Here is an 8,696-nt window from a genome sequence, read left to right as displayed (position 1 = left end):
CCCCCCACCCGGCCGGCCTCGGGGACTTAGAGAGCACAGCAAATTCCTTTTCCTGTAAGAGTAGAGGGTAATCTCCAGCCTTAGGGTCTCCCCTCTTTCGGTACCTTCTCCCTCTCAGCTTCAGTCTAAAGTCTGGCAGAAAACCAGGTTGATCGAGGGCCGCAGGCCCCACCCACGTCTCCACTCCAATTCATACCTCCCGGAGAGGTCCTTCCTCCCCGCTTCTGCTTCTTAGTCATTCACAGTGGTCAGATTCTGAGCGAACCGGCTCCCTTGACTAGAATGATGCTGGGAATTGAATTTAGAGTCTCGTGATCACAATCACCTGAATCCTATCTCCTGAGCAGTTGTAGGTGAGACTCAGCGGTAGAAAACCCGTGCTCTAGAGCAAGGCCCCAGGTTGGCTCATGTGTGTGTGTGTGTGTGTGTGTGTGTGTGTGTGTGTGTGTGTGTTGCTGGCTCTTTTGGTTTTGTTTGTTTTTAAAAATCGTCACAATGACAGAGACACAGTATCAGTTAGACTAGGTAGATTTTTTTTTTTCCTTTTTCTGCTTACAGTGAGCTGGAGCCTTCTCTGGAATAGGGAAGAGGCAACCTTTTATCTACTCGGAGGTCCACCGACCATGGGGCCTTGGGCAAGCAAGTTCATCCTCTGGGGCGTCCACTTTCATCTGTAAAATGCAGTGCTCAGATGTGGTACCTCCATAGAAAGATCTAGATGGATTCACAGGGGTAAGAGAGGCCGGGAGCCCAGTGCAGCTGCAGCCCAGCGGTGGATCACTTACCTAACACACCCGAGTCCCTTCTTCTATCCCTAGCAAAATAAATAAATGAATAAATAAAAGCTCAAACAAGGGTGACCAAAGTGGTTGAGGTGTTGACCGTGAAACAAACTGCTGGACAGGCCAGGGAGCGGCTCAGTGGATAACAGTGCTTGCCACCAAACCGGACGACATGAGTTCAATCTCCAGGACCCAATATGGTGGAAAGCTAAAACTGACTCTCATAACTTGACCTCTGATCTTCATTCAGGCCCCATGGTACACACACTCATGCACACATACACAAATTAATTAATTAGTTAATTAATTAATTGGACTTTGAGCTCCTGGGACATACCTGCCTGTTTCTGTCTGCCCCTCCCCCCTCACCCCCGTGCTTTTATGTGGGTGCTGGGATTTGATCTCAGGTCGTCTTACTTTCTCACTATCCCTCCACAACTATTCTTCCTTGTTTGTTTTTTTGCTTTTGTTTTTGTTTTTGATTTTTTGATTTTTTGGATTTGGTTTTTTTGAGACAGGGTTTCTCTGTGTAGCCCTGGCTGTCCTGGAACTCACTCTGTAGACCAGGCTGGCCTCGAACTCAGAGATCTGCCTGCCTCTGCCTCCCAGAGTGCTAGGATTACAGGCGTGGGCCACCACCGTCCGGCTCACAACTCCTCGTCTATATATCGCAGACAGTATTCAATCTTACAATCCTCCTGCCTCAGCCTCCACACCCCAACTGCTTTACCATTTCCCCCTAAAATATCTTTAAATTATTATTTTACTTTATGTGTATGTGTGTAGATCTTCTGGCTGTGTACCACGCGGCTGCCTGGTGCTGGAGCGGGGCTGAAGAGGGCACAGCGATAGTCCTGGCACAGTCTAGAAAGAGACTGGTGTTCAAGCCCGCTGGGGCTACATAAGGAAACCCTGCCATAAGACCAAACCAACTCAGTGGTTAAGAGTGCTGGCTGCTCTCCCAGAGGACCTGGATTCAGTTCCCAGCATCCATAGATAGGGGACAGCCCGCTCAGTGGTTAAGAGCGCTGGCTGCTCTCCCAGAGAACCTGGATTCAGTTCCCAGCATCCATAGATAGGGGACAGCCAGCTCTAATTCTGGTTTCAGGTGACTACTTAGCGCCCTCTTCTGGCCCCCATGGGCACTGCATGCACACGAGGCATAGCTGAACATTGAGACAGACAAGTCAAATCTTGTTGCTGCTCTAACTGTGTCGTATAATTTGGGATCCGGTGTTTGGAGCCAGCAGCGCTCTTACTGCTTAGGCGGCTCTGGTCACTTCAGAGTGTTTGTGCGTCCTACTTCAATTTCTTTCTGCCTCCCTGGGATTAAAGATGTACCCGCCGCACTGGTCTCAATCCACTCTCCAATGGTATTGTGTGTCAAGTAGTCACCATAGCCAGGCATGGCACGCACACACGCACACACACACGCACGCACACACGCACACACACCCAACTGCATTCTCTTTACACCCGCAGCAAGTGCCTTCACATTCTGCATAAGGGTTCCCCGCCTCCTTGGTTTCCCTTCCTTGGAGTGCAAGCCCTTTAGAGTAAACAAACCCCATCTGGTTAATGCTCTGCCATGGTTGGGTCTTCATTTCCCCCATAAACATGCAGGACTTTGCTGAAGTCTCTGCTTTTTTTGTCCCTTAAGTTTTATGAACTTGTTGTGAAAACCATCAAGCCCTCCTTCCTGAGCCCTGTTTCCTCTCGATCCTGTCTTTGCCCGGCAGCTCTCTACACAGCGTCCTTTACATTTTTTACGACAATGCCTTTGGCATAGCCACCGGGCCATTATCTATAGTTTTAAGATGAGGAGGCTCCGGCTTAGAAAGGTTAATGAGTTGTTCAAAGTCACACAGCCAGCTTTATCTGATCCCAGAAAAGTCTGGGACTCTTGAACAATTAGCTTTGCTTAAACCAGGAGGCGCCTGCAATTTCCTGCGGTGGAGGACAGGCAGCCACCACCAGCCTGGGTCGACAGACGTCGCCGGAGCTCTGCTGCCCCCTGGTGGCCATGTGCGGCCACCTCAGCCCGCACGTTCTGGGTGCGAAGAAGAAAAAGAGTGATTTGAACAGTTGGGTCTTGCTTCCAGAAGGCTCCACTGAGACCACACATCAGCCATCACAAGGTCACCTCCGGGTCACGTGGCTGACTATAGCAAAGGTTATTTTCTCTGTTTATTTAGTTCTTTGTTTCATTGTCGCTGTTTGTTGGAGACAGGGTTTCACTTGGAGCCCAGGTTGATCTAGAAATAGGTGGCTCTGCCTAACCTTAAACTCTCACCAATTCTCATGCCTCGGCCTCTAAAATGTTAGGATTACAAGCATGTATTACCCCATTCTTGTTGAGGTAGGCCATTTTGGCTGTACCGATATTTCACGTGCAAGTCCACTGGTGCAAATGGTGTGGGCTACATCCGGGGTACATCTCAAGGGTTCCATATGTCTGGGACTGGACCAACTAAGAGCTTTCTTCCTAAGTTAAAATTATTTATTTATCCTACACCTACATAGGCCAGGCTGGCCTCAACCACAGAGATCTATCTGCCTCTGTCTTTCCTTAGCGCTGGGATCAATTATATTTAACACCATGCCCACTTTAAAATGTTTTTAGGGGATGGAGAGATGACAGTTCAACCGTTAAGAGCACTTGTTGCTTTTGCTGAGGACCCAGGTTCAATTCCCAGCACTTGAATAGTGGTTCACAGATATCTGTAACTCCAGTTCTAGGGGATCTGATATCTTCTTATGGCCTTCATAGGCACCATGTGGTACACACACACACACACACACACACACACACATAGGTAAAACACTCACACATAAAATTAGTAATTTTACAAATTAAGAACAAAATGACAAACTATAAAAATAAAGATTATTTGATTACATTTGTTCACTTATGTGTGAACACTTACATAGTTAAACTTCGCAGGACTCTGTTCTCTCCTCTTGACTATGTGGGTTCTGGGGTTTGAACTCCAATCGTTAGTCTTGTCAGCAAGCCCCTTTACCTGCTGAGCCATCTTGCAGGCTCCAGCCCAAAGCTTTCTGTTGCTGGCTTCTGTGATTGGCTCCAAGGAGACCCTCACATCCAAGGGACTGTGTCCTTAGGTCCTGGAGGGAAATACGACCTTCTCTTAGTCTGGAGATGCTGGGGTGTTGTCAGCATGGTGTGACCCAGAGAAGTTCAGCTAGAGCTCAGAATGAGGCCATCAGCTGCTGCCAGTGAGTTAAGGTGGCTCCAGCGCAGTCTGGATACAACCCGGGGAGCCCCCGACCGTTCCCAGACTGTTTGAGGATTTTGTTTATTTGTTTGTTTATTTGTTTTAAATTTTATTTTATTTTTATTTTATGCATATGAGTACATTGTCATTCTCAGACACGCCAGAAGAGGGTGTCAGATCCCATTACAGATGGTTGTGAGCCACCATGTGGTTGTTGGGATTTGAACTCAGGATCTCTAGAATAGCAGCCAGTGCTCTTAACCACGGAGCCATCTCTCCAGCCTCGAGTTTGATTTTTGTTTGCTGGCTTTTCCGTTACAAACACTGGTCCTCACTAATGTGCATAGAAAAAAAATCAGATGAATATTTATGAGGAGATGGATTATTAATAATGATACAGCCGTGTCATCATTAATGGGTATGGGCTTTTTGAATGGTTGTGTTGCTTTCGCCTTTTCCCCCTCCCTCCTGCTACGTCTCTGTTTGATGGGAGAGTACTGGTGTGGCAGGCGTGGGCTGTGGCTGTGGATTTTACCCTTGGACCTGTGACATTGGGCACACCTTGTTTGTATGCCTTTCTGCCTTGGATTCTCCACCTGGTTTATCTATGGGGAATCCATTTTACAGTGATTTTAAAAAACAAAAACAAAACACAAAACAGAGGCTCTCAACTCAGCGAGCAGACATTACAGAGCCACGTCGCCCACACAGCTCTCTCTCCCGGCTAAACTGCACACCCCTCTTAACCTCCGTTTTCCCAAGCACAAAACAGGCAGGGCCAGCACCCAGGGCGTGCAAGGTTGACCTGACTTGGTTGGGTCCTGACTTTATCCCCACCCCCACCCCCGGTAGTTTTCGGGTCATGGTCAAGGTCCAGGGGAGGAGGTAGCCTCGGGGAGGAAGTGCCTGGGGTTGAATTTTCCCATCGAGAACCTTTCTCTAGGTTAATCAGCATGGATGTCAGGGTCTCAGGACACTGCAGTGTGTCCCCAGAGAGGACAGAATCCCCATCAGCCATGAGGTCTCCAGCTCACGTCTCCTCACACTCAACAAGGCTGGTTCCCACAAGCTGGGGCCTCTCCAAGGGCTATTGCAGTGTGGGAGAATCGGAATGAGTCCTACTCTGTAGGACAACTTCAAGATCCTCCTCCACTGACCAGAAGCTGGGAGAGCAAGTCCCGATGAAGGACAATGACTAGGTCTGTAGACGCCATCTCGAGGAGTCCAGTAGCCATGGCTCTGGTGGTGCTAAGCCTGAGAAAGAACTCCCAAGGTTGATTTCTGGCCTTCATGTGCATGCATGACCACACATGGACCATATATGCATGTGCACACAGATGCTTACACACACACACACACACACACACACACATGTACATATACACACATACCTGCAATGTTCCGTGAGCACATCTGTACACACACATACACCACACAATCAGCATATACATACAACCAGACACACACACACAACCAGATATACACAGTCATACATACACACGCATACCTGCAATACTCTATGACCACATTTGTACATACACACACACACACACACACACACACACACACACCACATAATCAGACATATACACATACCCAGAAACACACACTCATACACACAATCAGGTACACGCACACAATTAGACACACCCACGATCACACACATACAAAACCAGACACACAGAATCATGTACACACACACACAATCAGACTCACATACACAACCACACACACACAACTAGACAAACACAACCACACACACACAATCAGACTCACACACACAACCACACACATAGACACACACACACAACTGGACTCACACACACACAATCAGACGCACACACACACAACTGGATTCACACACACACAATCAGACACACACACACACAGTCCGAGACACACACACACACACACACACTGATTGTGAGCCTCTGTCCCCTCTCTACTATCTTTTGTGCCCTGGCTCATGATGGATCAGCAAGCTTCCTTATGCCATGAGCTCTTCCCTAAAGCAGTTTTACTGCCTGATCATGGGCTGTAACATTTTGGAAAAAGCCTTTCTCCTTGTGCACTGATTCTGCAGGGAGTTTTTTTGCCATCTTGGTGGTAACTCCGCCTCCCTCTTCTCCTCCGTATTCTGTGTGTGTAAGGCAGGGACTCCGCCCCCTGTAGCTGAGCTAGCTTAGGTTGCTGATCCTGGTCAGGTTGGAAGGTGTATAGGGGATAGGCAGGGGCACCTCTGGACGTGTTGGATGTCACCTCTGGAGATAATCCAGCCGGGGACGGAACTCTGACCCAATGAAGGGATCTGTATCCGGGTGGATTCATGGCATGATGGCATAGGGGCGTGGCACAGCTGGGTGACAGGACTTAGCTGGGGGAGGTGTGTGGTGGAGGTGTGTGATGGAGGTGTGTGGTGGAGGTGTGTGGTGGAGGTGTGTGATGGAGGTGTGTGGTAGAGGTGTGTGGTGGTGTGTGATGGAGGTGTGTGGTGGAGGTGTGTGGTGGGGGTGTGTGGTGGGGGTGTGTGGTGGGGGTGTGTGGTGGGGATGTGTGATGGAGGTGTGTGATGGAGGTGTGTGGTGGGGGTGTGTGGTGGGGGTGTGTGGTGGAGGTGTGTGGTGGGGGTGTGTGGTGGGGGTGTGTGGTGGGGGTGTGTGATGGAGGTGTGTGGTGGAGGTGTGTGGTGGGGGTGTGTGGTGGGGGTGTGTGGTGGGGGTGTGTGGTGGGGATGTGTGATGGAGGTGTGTGATGGAGGTGTGTGGTGGGGGTGTGTGGTGGGGGTGTGTGGTGGAGGTGTGTGGTGGGGGTGTGTGGTGGAGGTGTGTGGTGGGGGTGTGTGGTGGGGGTGTGTGGTGGAGGTGTGTGGTGGAGGTGTGTGGTGGAGGTGTGTGGTGGGGGTGTGTGGTGGGGGTGTGTGGTGGGGGTGTGTGGTGGGGATGTGTGATGGAGGTGTGTGGTGGAGGTGTGTGGTGGAGGTGTGTGGTGGAGGTATATGCGGAGGACTCTAGCCTGCCCTAACCCTTCCTTTCCTTCTTTGCGTCCAGGCCACAGTGATACTCAATGGTGACGTCATATATGGAGCCATGCCCATTTTGAAAAATACAAATGATTCTTTTAGTAAAAGCTAAAAAAGGCCAAGATGACACATCTCTTACCTTTTATGTTTTAGTTTCTCAACTCCCTTTGTCACCTCCTACCTGAAGCCCCCACCCAGCCTCTGAGCAGGTGTCCTGTCCTGCAAAGAAGTGGAGGTTTTGTTGTTGTTGTTATTGTTATTTTTGTTGCTGTTTTGTTTTTGTTGTTTTAAGGTCTTTTTTTAAGACTTATTTTATGTATTTCATGTATGTGAGAATATATATACATGTCTGAAGAATGTATACACTGTCTAAAGAAGACACACCAGAAGAGGGCATCAGATCCCATGACAGATGGTTGTGAGCCACCATGTGGTTGCTGGGAATTGAACTCAGGATTTTTGGAAGAGCAGTCATTGCATTAACTGCTGAGCCATCTCTTCAGCCCCTGGTTTTTGGTTTTTTGGTATTTTGCTTTGTTTTGTTTGTTTGTTTTAAAGACAAGAGTTTTTCTGTGTAGCCCTGGGTGTCCTGGAACTGACTCTGTACACCAGACTGGACTTGAACTCATAGAGATCCACCTGCCTCTGCTTCTCAAGTGCTGGGATTAAAAGCATTCGCCACCACTGCTCGGCTATTTTTATTTTTATTATAGATTTTATTTTACCTGGAACATAACAAGGGCTCCTGACAAAAACCTGGTAAGGACAGAGGGCTGGGTAAACATTTTTCTTCACATTCTAGAACCTCACTCCCCAGAGGAAATGAGGGTGGATAACTTTGTGATTGGCTTTCTTCGTTATTTATTTTCTTTTGTGGGAGGGGAAGTCCCAGGGATGGATCCCGGGGGCTTCACGCACCTAAGGCAAGCTACAGTTCAACCCTTACCTTTTCTCTTTAGAAACAGAAAACATTATATAATCATACTTTCTCCAAAGTTTTGTTTGCCAGTATACAGTGTGTGTTGTACATCTTCTCATACAAGCACGTTCCATCCAGTCAGCGGTGTCTCTCAACACACTTGGCTTTACAGATTCCTCAGCTAAGGGACCTTGTGGATGCTTCTGCTTTCTGCTGTTGAGCTGGGGGAATAGCTCGGTGTGTAGAAAGTTTGACGAGCGTGCAGCAAGCCCTAGAACCATTACACAACATAAGCCAGTTGTGGTGGTGCATACCGGTCATCCCAGCGCTTGGGTGGGGGTGGAGGCAAGAAGATAAAATTGATCACTGGCTACATAGTGAATTTGAGAACAGCCTGGGCTACATCAGAGTCTGTTTTAAACAAACAAAATCAAAGCTGTAGGTATGGCTTCATGCTGTGTATTTTCTTTCTTTCTTTCTCTCTTTTAAAAGATTTATTTACCATTATATGTAAGTACACTGTGGTTGTCTTCAGGCACACTAGGAGAGGGTGTCAGGTCTCATTAAGGATGGTTGAGACCCACCATGTGGTTGCTGGGATTTGGACTCAGGACCTTCAGAAGAGCAATCAGCACTCTTAACCACTGAGCCATCTCTTCAGCCCTCCTCTCTCTCTCTCCCTTTCTCTCTCCCTCCCTCCTTCCTTCCCTCTCTCCCTCCCTCTCTCTCCTCCTCTTTCT

This window comes from Apodemus sylvaticus, chromosome 22, assembly GCF_947179515.1.
Source record: "Apodemus sylvaticus chromosome 22, mApoSyl1.1, whole genome shotgun sequence".
Classification (NCBI taxonomy): domain Eukaryota; kingdom Metazoa; phylum Chordata; class Mammalia; order Rodentia; family Muridae; genus Apodemus; species Apodemus sylvaticus.
The sequence above is the reverse complement of the archived record's forward strand: the minus strand, read 5'-3'. Positions refer to the sequence as shown.